The sequence below is a fragment of the Sus scrofa genome, chromosome 15, assembly GCF_054392235.1.
Source record: "Sus scrofa isolate SSC_HxYL_T2T_F1_AM1 chromosome 15, Sscrofa_HxYL_maternal_Yorkshire_Landrace_v2.0, whole genome shotgun sequence".
In the NCBI taxonomy this organism is placed as follows: Eukaryota; Metazoa; Chordata; class Mammalia; order Artiodactyla; family Suidae; genus Sus; species Sus scrofa.
This window is the reverse complement of record NC_139397.1, coordinates 126,669,337-126,693,370: the sequence shown is the minus strand read 5'-3', so window position 1 is coordinate 126,693,370 and position 24,034 is coordinate 126,669,337. Positions and strand designations below refer to the sequence as shown.

General features: G+C 37.2%; 1 protein-coding gene across 50 annotated transcripts in view; it reads right to left on the bottom strand.

Annotated features, from left to right (window-relative positions):
* Positions 1 to 24,034, bottom strand: part of MAP2 (microtubule associated protein 2) — a 300,883-nt gene that overhangs the window by 128,575 nt on the left and 148,274 nt on the right. For 33 of the 50 annotated variants that reach the window (XM_021074986.2, XM_084998926.1, XM_084998929.1 and 30 more), the window contains exon 3: positions 21,871 to 21,938. The gene's annotated coding sequence lies outside the window, so the exon portion shown is untranslated. Of the gene's footprint in view, positions 1 to 21,870; positions 21,939 to 22,217; positions 22,368 to 24,034 lie in introns of those variants that run through there. The other 17 variants (XM_005672144.4, XM_013984448.3, XM_021075004.2 and 14 more) reach the window with 1 other exon arrangement.

Below are 24,034 nucleotides of genomic sequence, written 5' to 3'. Positions count from 1 at the left end.
CCCGCCCGCACAATATGGGAAGATCCCAACTGCTCTGCATAAAACAGTCTGCCGTTGTAAATTATTCCCATGATGTATCACTTTTATGAAAATCCTTGACAAAAAGCTTCCAAGAGAAAGCAAGTCATACTTAAGATCTCCCTTTTCTTAGTTATAATTTAATTGCTGATATTCATTCCTGAGAATAAATGTATCACCAAAATGAAAGTTGGTAAGATTTTTAAGACCAGGAACAAACAAACAAAAAAATGTTTGCTACCATTTATGATTATGTAGCTAAGGTACTGAACTCCCTGTGTGACAGTCATTTTAGTTAACTCCAGGGTCAAACTACCCAATTAGCTCATCTGGATTAGGGCAGATTAAGACAAGTGATTTGTACAGCATTCTTGTTTGAAGGGCGCTGGGCACGGACTTAATGAGTACTTCTGTATCTGCTGGGAATACTAAGCTGAAGCTATGATTTAAACAGGTGTAATCATCCTAAGAGTACAAGTGTGTTGATCTTTCTTGGTCCCTACCCTGATCTATAGCCTCTTTATCATACCTTTCCTTAATGCCGAGGAGAAGAGGTGAATTTCAGAGGTAAATTAGAGCAAACTGGTGCAAAACAGTGAATGCACACAGTATGCAAAACAAAATCCTCTAGCAGGCCATGGGACCTGCCAAAGCTCAACAAGGCAGAACCCTGGGCTCCCTGGAATGTATAACACATCCCCTCAGGCGACTGCACATTCCTCTCTCCAGCAAAAGCGGGACATCTGTGGTTTTACCTTGGTATCACACAAATATTTCCAAATCTGTGTGGGTTTTTTGTTTGTTTTGTTTTTGCCACCTGAACATCCACAGCCCCAAAACTGTTAGATCAATTTTGAAACCAGTAGCAGCAATCACGGGGTGTTCCATAGGTAAAAAGATTGGGACAGCTACTAACAAGAAGTGTGCTCTTATAGCACGATATTTACTTTAAAAATTGAGAGCGATTCTGTCAAAAGTGTGCAAGACTGTGGCTTCCCTGTTATGTGGTCAAAAAAGGATGATACAAAGAGATGAGGAAGGGTTATAGAAGGATTACAGAGTGGGGGCCATGCCTCTCCCCATGTAGCTATTAACACAGAGCACCAGCAAGCAGAAATTTTGACACTAAAGTGTTTTCTCTGTGACACCACGGAGCAAGGATATTCATGTGCATTCTGTGGACTGTTTGTGCCAAGCCCCGCTTGCCTAAGTTGATACATCAAATGAGACCATAACTGTGAAGGTCATCAAATGATCTCTGCTGATTTTTGATCATGGTGTTCTTGGGCATCTGTCATGAGCAACAGGCTAGGTAGAAAAAATAATAACCGTCACACCACATTGTACTTTCCATGTTGTACTTTAGCCTCAAACAAATGAAGGGGTTTACTTTTCCCAGAAACTACTTATTCAAACCAGGTCTGAAGCCGCAGGTCTGAATAGGCAATCCTATTTAACTATTATGGTCCCCTTGCCGGAGCCAGTTTGACTCCTGGTGGAGTTGAATGGAAGAATGTGCACAGCCAGTGGTCCTCTTTCTTAAGGATGTCTTATCTTTCTTTGCTAAATGAGGTTAAGTAGTTTCTGTTGTAAATGGTCTCAGTTCAAGCTACTGATTTTTGAACTAGAGATGTCTGCCTGCGTCATTAACCTCCCTCCTAAGGCTGCTAATAGGAGGCGTGGTCACAAGTGTCTCTTGCCACTTGGCTTCCTGATTCTAGAAAACAGGCAAGCTGTGAAGCTGTTTTACAATTTGGGAGTAAATTCTCCAGTGTGTAATATTTTCTTCAGACAAGTGGCACCAAGCCTCATAGGGACCCCTCACTTTTATGAAGACCCCAGTAGAGTGGAGAGTTGGTCCGGTTTTGGCAAGCTCAGAATCCACTCTTACAAAAACCTGAATCTTGGTCTCTTTCAGTTGTCAGGAGAGCTGTTTCCTCTTCGGTGAGCTCATTAAAAGAGACGCCAGTGTGAATACGGAATTTGATTGGTAGTAGGTATTAATTATCAATACTAGTAAAAGAAGTTTTGGACTTATTTCTGTATTCATCTTCCTATTTACAGGAGCTCTTCAAAGTGCTGGGATTCTGATCTAGTGAGCTTAATCTCCTGACAGCTAAAGGAGGACAAGCTAATCTTCTGACAGCTAAGGGAGGCCAAGGTGACTCTGGGGTCGCTGAAGAGGAACAGGTAAAATCAGATGCAACGTGTACTCAGTAGCATTAGCTTATCACTGAATGGGTAGCCTATTGTCTCTTTGCACAGTTGCTAATTCTACCTAAAAGTATTTGCAGGTAAAACTTTTAGTAGTTTTACATTTATTTCAAAAGCCAATTGATATTTTTAATCTCAATAGTAAATGTCATCTGCCAACTTTTTCTTTTTAACTGAGAGTTGCTTCGTTTTATTTGGGGGAGAATATAAAAAGTAAATAAATAATTGAGTCTCATTTGAACTGAAAAGGGAAGGTTAGGCATATTGGGCAACTTCCTTTCAGACTAGTTTCAGACTAGACAAAATCCGAAAGATGAACAAGTAGTTTAGAAAAACAACAGCAAGAACTACAACATTATATGCTTGAGGCAGATGCTGTATAAATTAGTTTAGAAGATTTTTTTCACACAAAATGTCTGTGAAAAGAGGAATTTATGAAGCCGAATGTTAAAGCTTGGAAGTTTATGCATACTACATGAGTAAACAACCCCTTTCTTTAAATGTCACTAAGTAGAGAGTCTGTTTCACAACTTAATTTTAGTTTGTGGATACAAAGTGCCTTTGAAAATTAAGATTTATTTTTTAAGAAAATAAGTAGGGGAATTTTCTATTTCTTCAAAGGGGAATAAAATGCTGAATATCCCTTATCTTTTCTTATCTGCAGGTCCTAACAGAAAAATACATTGTCAGTCAAACATGATTTAAGCTTCCAGAACTGATTTGCAGTAAACTTAGGAACCATCACTAATGAAACCCAGAATCAATCAGTATTTTTCTCATTTACATACTTGGTAAGTCATTAGCAACACAAGGGGAAAAGGACATTAAAATATTAAACTTACAGGATCATACCTTTATAGCATATTGATTTCCAAACTCACTGTATTTCAGACATAATTCATAAAAGTTCTCTTTATAAATAATGAATAGTTATTTACCTTTTTTGAAAGCAATGTTTTGCACATCAAAGATTATTAAATATCCTAAGAAAATAAATAGCATTTCCCCCTTTAGATTCAAAAATTTATTTCTCTAAAGTATGAAATACAGTGAGAGTTAAGCCTAAAAAGAATAAGGAATAAGATTAGTCTTCATGAAATTGTTCCAAAGATAAAATCCTATATTATTTTGACTAAAAGAAAAAAGAAAAAAAGAGGGAAAACTGGAAAAAATTAATTTATTAAATGTAACTTGTTTGTCACTAAACATAAATAAAAAGAAGTGAAATAGCATCCTCTATTAACCATTTCTATGTAAATGCTGATTTGCAGTAGAAATGTAGTTAAGTAGGAAACCTGTTTTATAACCTGATTTTAATCTATAGATATAAAGTCTAAGCCTTTAAAAATTAAAATTTGTTCAGTACTTCACAATCTTGCTAGGTACTTCACAGTCAATGTGACATTTATTCCTCGCAACAACTCTGAGACAAGAATGATTGCAATTTATTGGTGAGAAAGCTATGGCTCCAGAGTAACTGACCAAGAGCACACACCTGTCTGTGGGAAAAAAGAACTGACGTGGGCTACTGGCCTCTCAACAAAATACACGTTAGTCATACAAACCGAGCACACGAATCTGTGCATGCAAATCAAGCATAACCTGAACCTGAAGCAAGAAAGGCTGCAAAGGCACAATCCTGGCTCAAGTGATGGAGTCCTGCAGAGAAGCAATAGCAGAGCCCTTGAGTTCAGGTAGTCCTGAAAAGCACAAACACCTGGAGAAGCCTACAAATTCTAGGTAGTTGCCTCCAATATCACTTGTGGAGTCTTGGCTCCACCAGCCCTATAAGATGTGCCACTTTTTATTCTGCAACAGGAACTGACAGAGAGCTCCTTAAAAAAATTCCAATCCATGAGGCCAGAGGCAGAGAAGGAAAAAAATAATTGCTCAATAATTTACCTTTCTTTGAATCAGGCAATAATGGACCCTTGCAATTTTAGGGACTGATAGGGATTCTGATATAAATTCAGACGGAAAAACATCTATCCAGAATGGGTTCTGGTGATGGAAGAAGCCGGCGGCAGAGAAGATAAATCCTATTAAGCCAGCTGGGAGGAGTGCAAGCAGCTGGTTGGGCTGGATGCTGAAATAGCTAGGAAAGGCTCAGAAAAATCTGCATTGCAGATAAGCCTCAAGGGAGATAGCTGGACCTCTTAACATCTCCCCAAGCCAGATTTTCTCCTAAGAGCAGAGTGGCCTCAGGAGGTGTAATTTAGCCTGTATATAATTTCCAGGCTTTTCTGGTGACCTTGGTTGATTTAACACAGTTCCACCTTTTGCCTTGCTGCTTTTCACCTGTTGATGTCTTTTTTGTTTTGCTGGGGTGGGATGGGCAGAAAAGAGGAGAGGGGCACAGTAAACAGAGCTGTGTGGTACCCCTGCACTTCTTTTATAAGCCTTATCTTTTACTTCATGCTAGGTTTCGTCTTTATCAAACATATCACTCAGCATCAAAATAATATAAGGAAAGAACACCTATCTTGTCTGTTTAAAAGGAGGTGGAGAAATACAAACTTGCAAAGTCATAGTAATCACTACCAATTATAGAGCTTCAGCTATGTAAATTATCTTCATTAATTCCTGCAATATCCTAATGAGGCTGTTATTATCCTTGCTGCTTTATACAACTTGAGGCTTGATAAGTTCCCAATTTCTCATAGCTGATGAGGGCCAGATTCTGGATTTGAACCCAAGGGTTTCTAACTTCAAAGTCTGTACTTATTTCTCCACATTATAACCCAGCATTTGTTAAATGCCTTTTATGTGCCAGACATTCTGTTTGCAAAAGGCAATAATAACCATAGCCTCCAGAAATTTCTGCTCTGTTGGGATGAAGGCAATTATAATAAATAGCTTTTTAAATAGAGGCTGTTATTATTAAAAAAAAAAAAAAACCAAAAAACTTTTTTTAAGGCTTCATAGTTTCTAGAATGTGTTCCCAAATAGTAATTTAGAATTCTGTAAACAAATAACTATAATTAAAAGTCTAGGAGTTCCCGTCGTGGCGCAGTGGTTAACGAATCCGACTAGGAACCATGAGGTTGCGGGTTCGATCCCTGCCCTTGCTCAGTGGGTTAACGATCCGGCGTTGCCGTGAGCTGTGGTGTAGGTTGCAGACGCGGCTCGGATCCTGCGTTGCTGTGGCTCTGGCGTAGGCCGGTGGCTACAGCTCCGATTCAACCCCTAGCCTGGGAATCTCCATATGCCGCGGGAGCGGCCCAAGAAATAGCAACAACAACAACAACAAAAGACAAAAAGACAAAAGACAAAAAAAAAAAAAAAAAAAAAAAAAAAAAAAAAAAAAAAAGTCTAGTGTATGATCACAAGAGAAATAATTATTGGTAGGAAAGGCAGACAAATAGGTGGACCCCAGAGGATCTTTTCAGGACAGTGACAATGCTCTGATATTATAATGATACATATACATCATGATACATTTGTCAAACTCATTGAAGGTATGACACTGAGACTGAATCTTAAGGTAAAAACTATGGATTCTGGGTGATTTATGATGTGTCAACGTTCCATTGCACCATTTCTTAGTTAAGTGGTGCTGAAAATAGGGGAGACTGTCTGGGGGCTGGAGGTATTTGGAAAAACTCCTCCCAGTTTTGTTGTAAACCTAAAACTGCTCTAAAAATAAAAGTCTTAAAAAAAGGAGATGAGGGAGAAAAAGATAAATATCTAATTAAAAGAAGAGAGTATATACATGGTTTGGATGACCCTGAGGATCGATAGAATTTTGATAAGTGGAGCTCTGGTTGAGACATCAGTTAGCTATGCTTTTTAGGGAAAAACAAAAAAAATAAAGGATATATCTTCAATCAGTCAACATTGTGCTTTGAGCACCAACTCTGTTCTGGTTCTTTCAGTGGGTTCTAGGTTTCTGGTCAGGAATGAGACAGACAGTCATGGAGGTTCTAGTCTTGTGGGCAGACATGCATTAAACTGCTAAATATAAGTGACAGAGTGCAGAGTCCTATGAGAGCATGTGATATGCAGATCTACAATAGACCAGAGGCTGGGAGATGGCTTAAGGCTTAACCCTGAAATCTGAGACCTAATCAAAGAGCAGAAGGTGAGAAGGAAGAGGGGCACAGGGAATAAGAGTGGAATGGGAGGTGAGGAGTGTGCTCCAAGCAAAGAGAAAAAAATATGTGCAATAGCCCCAAGGCAATACACTCAGGATGAGCTGAAGAGTCAGGCAGAGGACAGATCAGGATGGCCTTGTAACAGAGTTCACAGACCACTGACTTCATTATACTATGTTCTTAATCACAGGCATATCATGATTATAGTGTATTTTTAAAAGATATGTCCAGCTACTATGTCTATAAAGGCTTGCATGGAGCAAGTGTAGAAAGCTGTCTGTTATGTTGTCAAGATCAGAGGTGATAGGAAACTAACATCATCCTTGGGGATAGAGAAATGGATGGATTTGAAAAATGTTTAGAAAGAAGAACTGACAGGACTTTAAATGTTATTTATATAAACAACAATGAAGCTTGCTAAGATGACATTTCAGAACCTTTCAAAGTAAATATAAGGTTGCAGAGTTGTTATACAGATGATGACCAGGGTAGGCTATAAGTAGTGGGGAAACTAAATAACAGTGGCTTACATGAAATGGAAATTCATTACAAGATGATCTCATCTCCAAAATGGCTGCTGAAGCTCTAGCCATTAAGTCTGAATCCCCACTGGCAGAAAGGAGGAAAGAGTAAGGAGCACAGTCTTTCCCTTTAAGCAGTTCACTAAAGTTTCACATAATTTCTGTTCATATCTTACTGGATAGAATTTAGTCAAATGGTTATACCTATATACGATGGAGCCTGGAATTCTGGATCTTATTCTGAATGGCCATGTGATTATGAACCCTCCAAAAAGCTGGGGTCCTATTATTACTGAGGAAGAAAGAGATCATCTACACTGGGGGCAAAAGTAATCTGTACCACATTAATTATGAACTAAGGTCTTAGGCATGGGTTAGAAAAAATAAAACTTGTATACATTGTACCAGCCTGTAAAAACAACAGAAAACTAAACCACATCGAAACGAATTCACTTTGAATTAGCGCTCTGCATTCTGCCTAAGTTGCCCAGTACAGTTTTTAACCTCAACTACAATCTAGATGTGCTGGGTAAACTGAACAGGGCTTTCCCATCAATAAATATGGTTTTATACTGCTACAAAGCAGCCTCGGCTCTGCCAATATTTGAACATAGTGTTTATGGTTTCATTTCCTTTACTTTTAATAGTGGCCATAAAAAGCCAAACAAACGCATTTCATTCACATTCCTTTGAATGAGGCCTTGAATTTAAATTATGTCACTGGATCCATTAACGTTTAACTGTGGCTGGTTTCTTATCCCCTCAGACATTCAACTTTAGATTAATAACTGCATGCAGAAGATGAGAATTATCGCAGATGGCACATTGTATATGCATCATTCAGCATATAGTCACATTGATTTATGTTATGTTTTGTGTTTGATGTGTTCTCAGTTTGTTTCTAATAATAAAGGCTATCAGTAAGTTGCTGGGTTTTAATAATTTAGGGAAAATACTCCTTTTATCAATTATTCACAGTTGGTTCCCTGTACATTGAAGTGAAAGACTGCTATGACTTTTAACTCATTTAATTTTTTCTCAACATCTTTTCAACTTTTATAATTAAGCCACTCTACTGTTATTGCCATTTTCTTTATTATCCATTTACTGGATCTTTAAGTCCCAAACTCACCGAGAGAGAAGAAGCCTTCAATGAACTGAAGCTATATGGAATAAGATTTTTTTGACCGCTAATTAGCAGCACTACATTATACTCATTATTATATAAATATTCACATTCTTAATTTTTCCAAGCAAAAGGATCACGTAACGTTGTCATATATTCTATGCTAAACCTAAAATTCACATTGATTTTAGCTCTAGTATATAAAGTACATTCTTGATTGGCTTTTATCTTTGTCTTTCCATTAGGTGAAAAATATATTCATGAAAAACTACTTATTTTAACATTGCTACTAATGTTTAATTTCTGGTTCTTTGGAATTGCACATAGCATTTTAGTTCTTGTATCAATTTGACAACATCTTACAATTTCTGTTGGGTAGGGAAGGGGCTTTCTGGTAACTGTGGCTTAACTCCAGGTTTTAATTTACTTATTACTCTGGATCCATGACAAAGTATTATATACAAAAATAGCTTATATTTATTTTCTTTACTTCACAGCTTTCAACATGCATTTATATGTTCCATCACACTCCTAAAAATCAAGTACCTTCTTTTACAGTTAAAAAAAAAAAGTCCAGAAAAGGGAATTAATATTTCCATTAGTTAATAAATAGTAAAGGTAGAACAACATAGCTAGTTTAAAAAAGTGCAGTGTGAAAATATTGATGTTATAAAAATTCAGAGTAAGGAAAATTAAATATGATCAGTGAGGGAAGAGATGTCACAAATACTTATTCCTTCAAAATGATAAAAATGTTGAAAAGTAATGCAACTCTAACAAAAATTTTGAAGATGTTCTACAAGTCAGAATGAAGACAGGCTGAGATAGAGAAAAAAACGCCAGGGAAAATGCCACCAGGAACACCTAAGTTGAGAGCAGGTCCATCCCAAGGAAGCCTGGAGAAACTTTAAGCTAAACATCTTCAAATACTGAGGTCAAGGGGGCTGTGCGACTGATATCACAGCAATACACTAAGAAATGTATCAGAACAACTGAGACCCTTTCTCATCGTATCTTTGCTACTACATTTTTTAGCTCACTAAGGAAGCTTTTGCCCCCAGCAAGGAGAATAAACACTAGTTTTTAATAAAAGCAGGTGACCATTTTTAGAAACATTTCTGGTATGGATAAATTGATGCAGAACTGAAATGCACTGTGGAATTGTGGGGACTCTAACCTGCTCACTTGTCAGTTCCACCTCCATGCTCCTCCTGGGATGCCTGCTCCTGACAGACCTAGCTCATTTACCCATCTGCACAAATGCAAAAGAAAATTAAAATAGCTACCTATCCTCAGCCTAGTTCTTCATTCACGTAAAATAAAATAAAATAAAATAAAATAAAATAAAATAAAATAAAACAAACAAAAGCCCTTCAAATCAAGACATCTGAGAAAAATCCAGTAGCATGAACGAGAAAAAACTTTAAAAAATGACTATTGGAAAAATAGAGATGATTCCAGGAATAGAAGAGAACTTAGCATTATAGGTATCTTTCACAAAGAGATGTGAAACAATATTGCACACTTTAAAAATGAACTTCCTTTTAAAAATGAATTTTAGAAAAGTATCCATCAGAGAATAAGAAAAAAATTCCTGGAAATTAACATGATTATTCAAATAAATAATTTACTGAATTAATTAAAACAGAATTGGCAGGACTAAAGGCAAACAACAATTCAGCTGGTAAGAAAAAAAAATCTTTGAATGTAGAAAAAGTGAAAAACGGATTTTAAAAACGTGTGAAAAGGGAGATGAAACAGATTAATCCAGTTAAGTCCAGCATTTACAAACAGGAATCTTCTAAATATGGAACAGAGGCAGAGATAACCAGAAAAAGAGAGGAAAGTACCTACTAGTTAAAAAGATACAATTTAAAATAATCTTATTGCCAAATAAGATAAATAATAAAAGACCTTCATCTAGGCACATCCCTTTGAAATTGCACAAAACTCCTAAAATTTAGTATAAAGAAAAAAAAATCAAGGTTATTTGCAGAAGAGAACCTGCCTGATATCAGAATTCTTGTCAATAACACTCTATGTCAATCTATAATAGAGAAAAACTAAATATCTGGCCAAATTATCAATCAAATATGAGGACTATATGAAAACATGGTTTGAGATACGTAAGGACTCAAATTTATCAAGAACCTGCCATATATGAATAAATGCCTTTAGAAGAAACTCCAGTAAAACAGAAATGGAATACAATAAAAGATAACATAAGATAAAAAGTACACCGAGAGAGGAATACAGCCTAAAAGAAGGGTTGGCAAATTATGGTCCATGGGTCAAATAAAGCTACCACTGGTTTTTGTAAATAAAGTTTTATTGAAACACAGCCCTTCATTTACTTACCATCTATGTTTCTTTTGTGCTGCAATGAAGAGCACATAGTGGCTGTGATAGAGACTGTATGATTAGCTATAATGGAATCTGCATGAACATCAAAAACTCAGAGTATTTACTATTTGCCCCTTTACAGAAAAAGTGTGCTGACCTCAGCCTACAAGATAGAAATTAGGTTGTGGGATATTAAAGTTGTTGAATCTGATTCAGAAGAATTCTTAGAGAATAGCAACTATTAAACTGGTTTTCCCTAGGATGTGAGGTTGGGGGTGGGTTTAGGAAGAAAGACTCTCATTTTTTTTTTTTTTTTACCAGGTGCAGGTATTTGGCTAATTCAAAAATAATAAATTCACTACTCATTAAAAATACACGTTGCATGTGGTTTTTAATGCACTAGGGAAATAGGAGTGAACAAAGCAAAGTCTCCATAATTTTAGAACTTAAACTCTTGTGGTAGGAGATAGAAAGCAATCTTGTCACTATTGTCTACATTTTGAGCCAGATAATTATTTGTTGTAGGGAATTGCAGGATATTTAGCTGCATTCCTGGCCTCTGCCCATTATATATCTGTAGCTCTTGTCCAGCTACAACAATCGAAAATATCTCTGGACATTTCCAAATGATCCCTGGCAGGGACCATACTGTCTCTGGTTAAGAACCACTGGTAGAGTAAAAGGTTTGGCCTTGAGTCTAGCAGACTTGGGGTTTACTTCAAGCTCCACTAATTATTCGCTATTTACCTTTAGGAAATATATCTAACTTTATAAAATCTCATTTCCTCTTCTGTGAAATGGGGATAAAAAACTGGTCTGCAAGTGGCTTCTCCTTCTTCACGTCCTTTTTTTTTCTTCTTCTGCCCCACCTCCTCTTGCTCTTTCTTTTCTTCTGAAAATATGTGTACTTGGTACATAATATGCATTAAACAAATAAGAGCTAGTATTATTTTCTATAACTGTAGCAGAGATGACAAGGAAGAAGAGGAGGAAAGTGTGTGGAGTGTCATATTGTATGTGTGCTCAGCGTAGTGAGGGGTGAGGAGGGGTCACTGTTGGCCTTGGACACGTGGGTGAGAGGTCTAGTTATGCTCCCAGTGATCAAACACTGTGATGATGGAACTGTACTATGACATGTGATGTTCTGTAAGAATAATGTGGCTATGGAGCACTTGAAATGTGGTTAGTGTGATTAAGGAAGTAAACTTTTAATTATTTTTTGTTTTAATTCATTTAAATTTAGATAGTTGCCTATGGCTACTGCTACCATCTATATTAACCAGCACAGCTCAAGAGAGCAAACGAGAGTCACTGGCAGGAAAAAAATGGAAACACAAAGAGTTTATATTACAGTTTGCCAGTGAGATGAATGGCGAGATGGTGCTGAGGGCAGGAAAACATATAAAAGCATTTCAATAACCCTGGCATACTGTATTGAGAGCCTGGATGAGGGTGGTGGAAAGAAGGACTTGGGGAAGAGGTAGATTACCACAAGGAGAATGTCCTCGGTGGATTCATTCCTATTGGTGTCTGCTTCCAGACACCGACCTCTGGCTATGACCCTACTCAGTGACCTGTGACGTTCCTGGTTTTCTTTACAGATGCTACCCTTCCATTTCCACATCTGAGATCAGAACAGGGATCCAAAGCTTCCAGCTCGAAATTCTTTACAAGCTCTTACAATTATCCTAATAGGAAAATCACAATGTCTGCTTTAAAAAAATATTTCTCTATAGACCTAAATTTCTGAAGCTTTAATCATTTTTCTTTGTGATCCTGGGTTCTTGGTGAGTTATCTACCACTTGCTTAAAACTCTGTGAAATTTAGAACTAAACGACAAATTTAAAAACATTCTATCAAATGTTTTTAAAATCAACAAGATTACATTTTCTATGATATATATTTAGACATCTCCTTTTCATATTGAAAAGTTTAAAACCATTTCAGTAATAACTGCTATCTTCACTAGTATTTACTGAGCTCCATGCCATGCTCATCTAGGATTCTAAAGAGCAGGAGTCTTTTGGGAAAGCAGGACAATCCATTTAGTAGAGGCCACAGCAACCCTGAAATGGGTTTTTCACTTTAGCGATCAAGTCAGTGCATTGTTGAAATAGTCTAGATTTAGGACAATACACTCATTCTATCTGTTTTGGCTGCATAGTAGTAGAAAGTAAAGGTTTCAGGGCCTGAATAAGGATATGAGCCCAGGTTTACCATTTTTTAGTGGAATGACTTGGGTAGGTCATTGCATCCTTCAAACTTGAGTTCTGTCATCTGTAATACATATAACAAGATCTGTCATTCTCATTCCAGAGATTGTTGTGAGCTTTGCAATGTCCTATATTAGAAAATAACTTTGTATTACTTAAAAAGAGGTACCAATTTTTTTTTCTATTTAAATGCAACCTCTTAGCTGGTCACATCATTTTAACAATTTTATAACCCAAAGTCTACCTCCCGGGTCTTGTTGTGAGCATAACATACAAAGTAGAACTAAAAACGCATGCACATATTAAGCTATATATTATATTTATGATATCCCTTTGATTTATTGGACTATTTACCACCTTGCAGAGGAAAAGTACAGCTGTGTAACCAGGGTTTTATAAATTATTCAGGACTAGAGAGGGCTTGTATGATTGATTAAGGATTTTTCTCATTGTTAGATCTCATATTTTCTCAAGTACCAATATAGTCTTGGAAGGTCAGTCATTTTAGGGACTTCTGTCCCCAACTATTTAAAGTATCGGCAGTGCAGTTATTTTATTTTTTTTTAGATTCTGAGATGTCTCAAATTCACCTGCAGCTATACTCAAAATTGTGCTAGCAGTTACTCTTAGGCACTATGTGAGAAAAATCCTAAATACCTATTTGTTGCATCTTATCCTGCATATGTACCCATGAACTCTTACCATGTGAAAATGCTACAATGAGCAAGACAATATTTTTAAAGAAAACGAAGTACAAACATTCTTCACCTTGGAAATAAACTATAATATCTTCCTAAAAAGAAACATCATTTCCTAAAAGTTCCTATACAAAGCGAAGAATATATTTTAGTTGTAATTTGTTACATGGAGTAGCTTTGTTTTAACAATTGCCAGATGTGGATCAATGTACTTCCACTGCTTTAAATGGTCATAATCCAGAGTCATTAACACCAGAGAGAATCTGAAGAAAGGTTAATGTAAACCATTTGAGGCAGACTCAAACAGAATCCACAAAAATTGAGGACTGATTCAGACTTTTTTTTTTTTTTTTTTTTGAGAGAGAGGGGAGAGTTTACTTCAGAAATATCAGAGATTATTCTGTCTACTCTGAGCCTCTTACCAACTGACTGAATGGTGTAGGGCATAGGCATGGCATTCAAATTCTGAAAATTTTACCAATTCCAGTTTGACTATGCAAGGAAGACCAGACTATCCATTATCAAAAGACTAGAGTTTCACATATTGCACACACTCGTTTTCTTACCTTCAACTTGGCATATGCACTAAGAAGCATTTTCTGTATAGTCAAGAGGAAATACTAAGATGCTTTAAGGCATGGTCTCTCTCCTCAAGGATATTTCCCAAGTCTTCTCTTTGAAGAAATGTGGTTTTCAATTTAAGTTGACTTCCGTTCATATGAGAACTGATTTGATATTTCACTGGAATCTTTTTCTTTTTTCTTTTTCTTTTTGGGGCCACACCCGTGGCATATGGAAGCTCCCAGTCTAGGGGTCCAATTGGAGCTGCAGCTGCCAGCCTACGCCACAACCACAGCAATTTGGGATCCAAGCCAAGTCTGTGACCTATACCAGAGCTCATGGCAATGCTGGATCCCCGACCCACTGAGTGAGGCCAGAGATCAAACCCGCATCCTCATGGATACTAGTTGGGTTCTTAACCTGCTGAGTCACAATGGGAACTCCCTTCGTGTAATTTTTAAAGTTTATGATGACACTGCTATGCTTACTTGGCTGTTAAAGTAAATGCCAAATTACAAAATGATAGTGACAAGGTCTAAAGATCTGGTCATGATATAGTCTAGAGATTAAATCAGGCTTTTAAGCAAGGGATAAATGCTAATAAGTATAAGAACATCAAAGATACTTAATATGCACTTCAGCTGTTTTTCCTTCATGATGAGTATGTTGTGTGTATTTGATTTGTTATTTTCTTAGGTATTTCATAGCTGAAAAGTGTGGTGTGGAAGGAACCAAACAAGGAAAGGTTCCCATGTTCCTACAGCTACAAGGGAAGATTGAGGATTGCAGCCCCAGCAGTGGAGGCAGAAAGATAACACTCCTCCAGATGAAGTCTGTCAGGGCTTCGTGTGAACACTCAGCCCCTCTGAACACTCTGTCTACAAACACATGCATCCTTTCTCCAGAGGAATGCAGGTTGCTGTCACCAACCAAAAGAGCCTTCCAAAGGGACGTGACTTTGTGGGGAAAAAATGCATTCATTAAATCAGAGATTATCCTCAACAGCCTCCTGTGACTTTAAGCAAAGTCCCCCAAGGCTTGCATTACAATGTGGGTGGCAAGAAGATGGGATGTGAAAATCAGGAAGCTTCACTACTAAGCACAAAGGGATGTCAAGAGCTAGGGGGCCAGAGAATTGTACCAGTACTGTGCTGAACATCCAGGCAGAGAGGAGGTTAAAAGTCCAAAGAAATCATGAAGCAGGGAACAGAACTGGAATAAGAAACTGGTTCTGGATTAGACGCAGTCTCATCCCCAAACTTGAACCACAAGAATTCATTATACGGCATAATAAGCATTGAACATGGGCAGAAAGAATGAAATGTCAGTAGCTCATTAGTTTAATGGATCTTTCATAAAATAACTGGCTGGACAATTCCAGCTTAAAAGAGGGACAAATATCCCTGTCACCATCAAGGAGGTTTAAATGTATGCAGTGCTGCTGTGCAAAGAGAAGGGTTTACATTTGACTTGCTCATAACAGCTTGGCTCCAATCGTTCTATTTTTTTTTTTTTTTTTTTTTGGGCGGGCGGGGGCGGGGGGGGTCTGGACACCTGCCTCTTAACCTCTTGCTAATCAAAGCACTGTCCATGGTCCAGCAGCATCAAACTCACATGGGAGCTTGTCAAAATATAAAATCTCAGGCTCCAACTCAGACCCACTGATTCCAGATCTGCCTTTTTGTTTGTTTGTTTGTTTGTTTGGTCTTTTGTCTTTTTAGGGCTGTGCCTGCCTCATACAGAGGTTCCAGGCTAGGGGTCGAATCAGAGCTACAGCTGCTGGCCTATACCACAGCCATAGCAACACCAGATCCGAGCATTATCTGTGACCTACACCACAGCTCTCAGTAGCACTGGATCCTTAACTCACTGAGTGAGGCTAGGGATCAAACCCGCAGCCTCACGGTTCCTAGTCAGATTTATTTCTGCTGCACCACAACAGACACTCCCAGATCTGCATTTTAATAAGACCCTTAGTTTATCCTTAGTACATGTTCATCTCTGCTGTAAAGTTTGTGAAGCTTATTTCCCGATATTTACTCTTACACCTTATAATCCGTGTGTTCCCTGTATAGTTGACTCAGTAATCTTTTAATTTTGTTTAGCCATTGATTATTTTCCTCTTTTAAAAGGAAACTCCAGTAGGTCAGGAAAAAGGCATGGAATTGGTGTTCAGTAAATATTCACTGAATGAGTAAGTGAACTGTCTTCCAGTGTGAATAAGTCTGGATGATATGTAAGGTCCCCATATCTTTACCATTATAAAATCTCATTCTCTTTTCTCTCACTTGGATCTGTAGAAAAGACGAATTTTTCTTGCCATGGCTGAAACCTTGTCTGTGCTCTTTATTTCCTTTCCAGTACGACCTTGCTTTGAAAGTGTGTCCTTCTGCTTATATACATAGTACTCTGGTCCCTAGCAATCCCCTCCCTTCAGCTTAGGACTTTGCATGTGAGTAAGAAAGAAGCCTCCCTGCAGCCACCGCCCTTATACATTTTACATATTTTCTCTCTCTTTCCCTTGATCCCTGGCCTTCTTAAGCATGTTCTCCTATTGTTTTCATATCCTTATTGAGTTATTCATGTCTCAAGATCTTGCTTCTGTCCCCACTAGCGGACTTGTTTGAGTCAGACCCAGATTCAAAACTGGTCCTAAAACTTGTGCAATTTTCTCAGTCCCCAGTCTTTCATTTTTTAAGTGGAGATAAAAGAATCGACATCAGAATCACTGTGATAATTAAAGTGCCTGTCACAGAGGCTGGCACATGGCAGGTGCTAACGTAATTTTAGATTCCCTTTCTTGGAGGAAAGCTGAGGCTAATTTTGAAACCAGCAAATTATATCTGACCAGGACTCTGACAATACAGAACACAGTGATTCTGCTGTTAGGAAATATCCATTGGGAATAATTCGAAATATCATGTAGGAGTAATGCACAAAATATTCCATTGCAGCATTATTAGGACGGTGAAAAATTGAGAACAATGAGAAATAAACATGTCCAATGTCTACATGATAGAACATTTTGCAGGAGGCAAAATATTGCAAGAGATGCTTAAAATACTCTGAGTAGAAAAAAGGCAGAATTCAAGTTGTATCATTCTGATCCTGATTATGTATATTTATATGCAATAGACAAAAAGGAATAAGCTAAAAGGTTCAGAAAGTGTTAACAATCATCTCTGAATTGTATAACTGTGGATGGCTACTATTTCTCTCCTTATACTCTTCTAAATTTTACATATTTTACAAAATCTGGATTTATGGTTCTTAGAAAACATTACTAAAATGAATAATAAATCCAGCAGTCTTTTATTTATTTATTCTCATGCTTTAATTTTTCTGGAGAATTTGAGCTGTAGCCGTGTTGTCTATTACTTCAACTGTCTTCTTTTTTATTTGCTTAAAAAAAATCTTCCTTTAACTTTGTCAATCTGTCCCTCACTCGGCATGCTAAATGTGAACACCATCCAGAGTTGTCTCTCTGGTCTTCTCATTTTTCTTGATAATGTCATCCACATCCTAGTTCCCTAGTTTCTCTTCTCAGCTTTGGATCTACAAGCTATGCGATCCACCAGACCAGTCCCTCTATATCCAGCCATCATGGCCTAAACTGGCCCCTTCATTTTTAATGCTACTCATTCAGTCAGCAGGCACTGGCTGTCCACTATACGAGGCTGTCTGTTAGAGACTAGAAACACACTAAAAATAAAAGGGGGGCCCTTTCCTCAAGCAGCTTTTACCTCCCTTTCTCCCCTTATTTTTCCAGTTGTCAAATTCAAACATTAGAGTCAGCATTGAACCCTTCTGTTTTTCATCCCTCCCACCAATCAAACAGTTGCTATTCTCAGTGCAGGAATTTTGAGCTCAGAGACATCATTCAGTTTCATGACCTCTTTTTGAATGCCCACTGTCAATATCCTCTCTGAGCCTTTATTTTTTACTGGATTACCCTATGACAGCTTCCAAAGTGATGCTTTCTTCAATATGCTCCCACACACAACCCTTTCTCTTATAGAGCTATAAAGTAAGTGCTCTGAAAACACAGTTTAGGTCGTTGTGGTCTCCTGCTCAAAATGCAGTCAATAGCTTTTCAGTGTACACAGAAAAAATTTCCTCAACTTGACATTTATGGTCCTCTGCCAAGGTATTAGGTTGCCCTGAATTAAATTTTTATTTTGTAGCTCAAACAGGAAGACTATTTAGGCATTTTGTATGGTACAACCTAACATTCTTCAGGTACCTTTCCATCATCTTCTAAGAATCCCCTTTTCCTGCCCTGCATTCTAGAATACAAATGAGATCAGTCTATCCTTTCCATGCATGTTCACTTCCTTTGGTTTCTTTGCTAATGGTGTTTGTTCTTCCTGGGGCTCCTCTATGCATTCTCTCTCTCTGAATACTTCTCTTCAGCCCTAAGTTCCACCTCAAGAGACTCATCCTCCACTGCTGAATCTCTTCTCAACTGTTAGTAACCCTGCTCTGCAATGAACTCCCTTACGAAATTATTCATGTGTCTGTGATGGCACCAGTGAGCAGGGGTGCTACTTCCTGGTTTTCATCTGCTGCACCCAACTGGGTTCAGAAGGTGTTCTACTGTATATACTCCTTTCCAAGCAGAGCATCCTGATACATATTTGTGTAACTCTCAGTGCCCTCAGTTATTCTCCTCAGTTAGTTAGCTGTACTTCAGGTTGAATGTGGTATTTTCATACTGTTCTTTGCTTAGTTACCTATTTTGGCCATTTGAAACTTCTTCCATTATTTCAAAAAATTATTATTATTTTTTAATTTAAAAAAAACTTTGCAAGACATGGCATCAGTTACACTATTTAGCACTTGAATTCTCTGGCTAATTTTCTCATATAGACATTGCAATTCAGTAATATGATTTTATTGTAATGACAAAGGAGATGCTGTTTGAATCCTTATTTCGAAACTTTCTAATTTATCTCTGACATTCTTCCATCAAAAATAAAAATCCTCAGGTTAAATATATGTTAAAAATATAAAGTATAGCAGAACTTGAACATTAAGGTATTTTGAAGGCATATTCACTCCTACCTTATATATAAAAACAAGAATCTATGAGCATACTGTTTTAACCTTACTTCAATAATATTTATATATTGTATATAATAAAACATTAAAATAATGTTTATGAGCCAAAAAGTCTACTAGAAAAAAATATAGTGTGCTGTGGTAATTATGAAGGACTGTGGGCCAGATTTGTGTTGACTGTCCAATTGGAATCTCAGTTCAATCATAAAATGGAGACCATACCCACCTCCCAGAACTATAGGAAGAGTTAAAATGCAATAACATATGTTAAGAGCTTAGGATATTATCTAGCACATAGTTAATAACAAAAAACGATAGTTTATGAATAAAAACAAATGACAAGAAAGAATAGCATTCCCTAAAGCTATTATGATTCTAGAAGTTTCCTTATAGATTATACATGTATGTATGTATGCATATATATATATGATGATGTCATACTTAGTAGTCCATAATAAGCAACCAAGCACTTAAGAAGATTATGACATCATTCCTAGTATTACATTGAGTGAGAGAGAGAGCGGTCATCCCCCCCAACCCCCATCTGCTGCAGCAAAATTTTAGCTGAAGACGTGAAGGGCAGTAAACCATGCCAAGCCTGGAGTGGTATTTAGGAAGCATCCACAAAGCAAAACTCATGCTGCAGTTTGGCGTCTTTTCTTCTAGCTGATGAAAGGGAAAGGGGACATTTCAAAAATTCTTTCCATCTTAACCTAAAACCAGAAAAATCCTTTTCCACAGAGCTTGAAGAAATGTTTACAATGATTTGCCTGATTTTCTACGTGGTATTAATTATCAAATTCATTTTGATTAATTAGAGACACGTAAGGAAGATTTTGCGTAACTGAAAAAAAAAAAATGTACCAAATGCCTGTTTTACAGTTTGTAGTCTCATGAAAATCAAGAACAAGAAAGTAATGGGGGAAAATGTTGATAAATTCATTTATCCATCAAATAAATATTTATTGAACTCCTGTTGTGGTCTAGGCACTATTCTATGTGCTAAAGATAGGAGCAAAAAACATCAGTAAAGGAATTAACTAAATGTCAAGACGATATTGATCTGAAAAACCATGATACGTATCCCTGACTTTCTTAAGAGTTCAATAGCCAAATTCTATTCTTATTTGACAAAGTAACAGACTATTTGAATAAATTCTGGTTTATTACATAAAATTTGTCAACAGACCCCAAGACGAATTTTAAAATAGTTCTAGAAAACTTAGGAATCAAGAGGCTTTTGGCGAGATCATATGCCACTTCTCCAATACCCAGATAAATCGCAACAGAGCTGATTAATTCCTACTGACAATATATTGAATATGTTTTTCAGTGGTTAAATAATAACTTCATTCTTTCCCAGTTCATGTAAATATCCCAAAGTTCAAAATTAATATAATGAGTTGCTAAATGAGTTTGGAGCTCAGGAAACAGATTCTCACCTGAAATGTATACTGTACAAATGTAGTTAGATGGGAAAATACCAATGAGATTTTTTTTTTCACCAAATATGAAATGTTTTCACCTACTCTGAGTGAAACCTAAAAAGAAAGAATGGTTCCAAGGATTTTACAATATCCAGGAAGAATAGTTAAGTCCTATTTGAGGATTCCATACATGATTCCACTGAGTAATTTCTCAAGAAAAAATGCAATACATTTCACATATCTCATAGTCTATTAGATTTTGTTTAGTATCTGAAATAATGTATTTTCTTTTTTTCTTTTTTTTTGAGAGCACAGGGATTTAATGAATTCATCTTCCTGTGCAAAAATATTATGTGATGCTGCCTACACTCTGGAAGGGAGGGTGACTGGCATCTGCCCCTTCACTCTCTCCCACAGTAAGTACCCCCAGCGGCCAGCCTCTTGATAAGTGCTTGTGGAATGAATAAATTAAGGTTCTCATAATTACACATTGCAGAGAAAATTAAACAAGGACAATGCAATCGTCTCCTTTAACTGCTACAAATATTCACGCTCACAGGTGTACACTTGCATGCTTCTGATATTTCAAGGTCCATAGTTAAACATTAGCCATTTTTAAAGTACATTTAAGAAAAGCAGCCTTACTACATAAAATATTTTGGACCGGTACTCTTGAGGGGGGAAGACTATGTGAATGCCAAGGAAAGATTTAAAAGACGTATTGATCTTCTTCTCAGGGAGGCAGAAAATGTCTTCCATTTTTTTTTAAAGGCAAATTACAAATATCTGTTTTATTGACATGCGTATATATTAAAGTCAAAGATAATCTTAATGAATTAAAGAAAGGTAATACCTACAATTGGCAGCTCCAGTCAATATACATCCTGATGCTGAATTTGAAAATTAATATTTTTCATGTAAGGCACAAGGCCTAGGATCAATGATTCAACTACTTTCACGGCAAGATGAAGGATGACTCTCTTATTTTGCCAATGCTGCATAAAGCATATGAAAAATTGGTTCTTTCAATAACTAACAACCTTGGCCTTTGAATACGTGCAGTGCTAAAGACTAAAGCATCAGTGAAGGAGTTAACAATATTTTATTCACCAAACCCAACAATACTGAGTCATTCCCTGGGCTTTGGCCTCTAGGGCTCATTCTACCTGGGAAGGGCGAGCTATTGCATATGGCCATTTTAGAAAATATCACTTTATTAGCACGATTCCCTCACATAAAATCATTACTTAGCATATTTCTTTTAAATTCAAATTACTGCATTTTTCATTAAGAGAGAATTTGGAACATTTTTAAAGGCTGTTACAATGATGAATATTCCCCAAGAAGCCAGAAATATTGATATTTGCTAACAACATGCAACACAGACAAAAAAACACAATTCTTTAGACATCTTAGAATCGAAACAGCCTTGAATAACGGCATTCTCTGCGTAGCAAATCATACATGCTATAGACAATGATCAACGTAGGGTTAAGGATAAGAGACCAACAATAGAGAGATTAATTTAAATAAAACCTTCCAAATCCTCCCTGCTTTTCCTTCATTTAAACACCCAAACAAGCATGTGGGTACCTTTTAATTTTCTGAATGAGTAGTTTCCAATCAATGTTTCCTTGGTTAGAGACAACAAGCTGAAGAATCTACCGGAACAAGACAAAAGAAAAAAAAATTGATATATAGATGTATTAACTAAACATTAAAAACTGTAACTCACCAGTAAGCAAACACATTCTTTATATGCAGATAATAAATCTATGTCGTGAGATATCTGTAGCACAAAAAAATGCAGTACTTGAATATTTAGGAAGCCCAGTAAGGAATTTGAAAGCATTTTACTTTGAGATCACACAAAGCAGATCCTTTGAAAAACGGATTCGAGATAAAACAAAATAAAACATTAAAAAACCCCAAACCATTACCAGCACATATGCAGCGATACCACCCAAGTCTAGCCTTTGAGAACTGCTGCAGAATCCTTCTCCCCAAGCATTATCTCCGCGGGCTGGCTCTGCCTCTCTAGTTCCAGACAGACGCAGTCTGCAAGCCACCAGCTCCTGTCTGTGTGTGTCGGGGAAAGGGAAGCTGCAAATTAGAAAAAGTCCCCGCAGTGGCGAAAAGGAAAATAAGGCGAGTGGGAGAGGGAGAGAGATCTCACTAGCCTCAGAATTTTCGAGAATGATGACAAGCCACCCAGTTCCGCCATCATTCACTGACAATAAGATGTAGCCCTGGCGTATGATTTAGCAGTTTGCATAGGGGCTTCTGGTATCAAATGCCTGACAGGCATCTTAATTGCTTCCATCCAAGTGTGTCCCCAGGAGTCGAGTCTATAAGCCTATGAATGTCATCATCTGTTCTCCTTTGTGTTAAAGCCAGACACGCACACACACACACACACACACACACACACCCCTTGCTTAAATAGAGAAACCCTTTTCCTCCATATATGATTACAAATAAGTTGAGCTACACAAACTGGACATGACTGAATGATAGTTTATGGAAATTTTTATTATCTGCATTTATGACATCAGGGTTTCTTTTGTCATTGGCAGTTACTAATGATATTTTAAAAACTGAGTATCACATATCGCTTATTTATATTCCAAAATAAATGCGTTCATTAGAGAAATGCATGTATTTACATATATTTTCTTATGGAACATTCCATCCCCTTGCAACTTGTGATAATTATACACTTGGCGATGGTTTCCTTACAAGGGAGAATGCAGCAGAAAAACAAAGAGGATTAGGAAACCAGGTTATAGATGTGACTTCTGGGGACAATTTTATTCCATTTACATGCCAAAGCCAAAGGAGGTGGCAACCGGCTTGAGGATTGGGATTTTACAGCCCCTGAGGACCAAAGCAGGAAATTGAATCTCTGGCATAATCAGTACCCCCTTTATGTTAGCAACTGAAATTAACAATTGAATATCACTGTTTTACAGTGCCCCGTATGTAGGGAGGTTAAGTGTGGCATAATTCCCTGTATTTATTTCCTGGACAAAAGGGACAGGAAAAATATTAACATAAATAAGTTAATTTTTACAGCATTGTTAGCTCTGTGCATCAGTGAATGGAGCAAAGTTCCATGTGTACCAAAAGGGCCTGCTGTGAAGAAGGTTGCTGGGAGGGAGCATCACCATGGTTACCGGAAACAGAAAGTAGGAAAAAAAAAAGGTGATGATAGAGAAGATGGAAGGAGACTACAGTGGAGGAAATTCAGAGACAGAATGATAGGCTTCATTTTTTCTTTCTAGAAGAAACTGTCTCTACTAATTTTCTGCTAGATTTCAAATGGATTAGGATGAATTTGCATTCTCTATCAGCCACATTTCTCCTCTACTTTTTGATCACCAGCTAATTTTGCTTTCATAAATTTGATTCTTTCGTATGAGCTGGATACTGATACCTCCTTGCCTCTGATCCTACCCTGGATGCATGTTCTCCACTAACCCTTTGTTTCACAGGTGAGACAGCTGAGGCCATGGAATCTGACCAAGGTCACAGATTGCCTGGAGCCAACAGAGACACCATCCCAGTTTCCTGGTTCAGATCCCCTGTTTTTCTTCTCTCACCAAATGACGTTTATTTCTGGACTGTCGCCTATTCTGTTTGCAAGCAAAATATATTCCAGAAAACTCCTTTGTTTTTGATTTTGTAAGCCTTCTTTTATTTGTTAAAGCAGCAATTTTTTTTCTCTTTAAATTATGCACTGCAGTTGTTCTGAGGA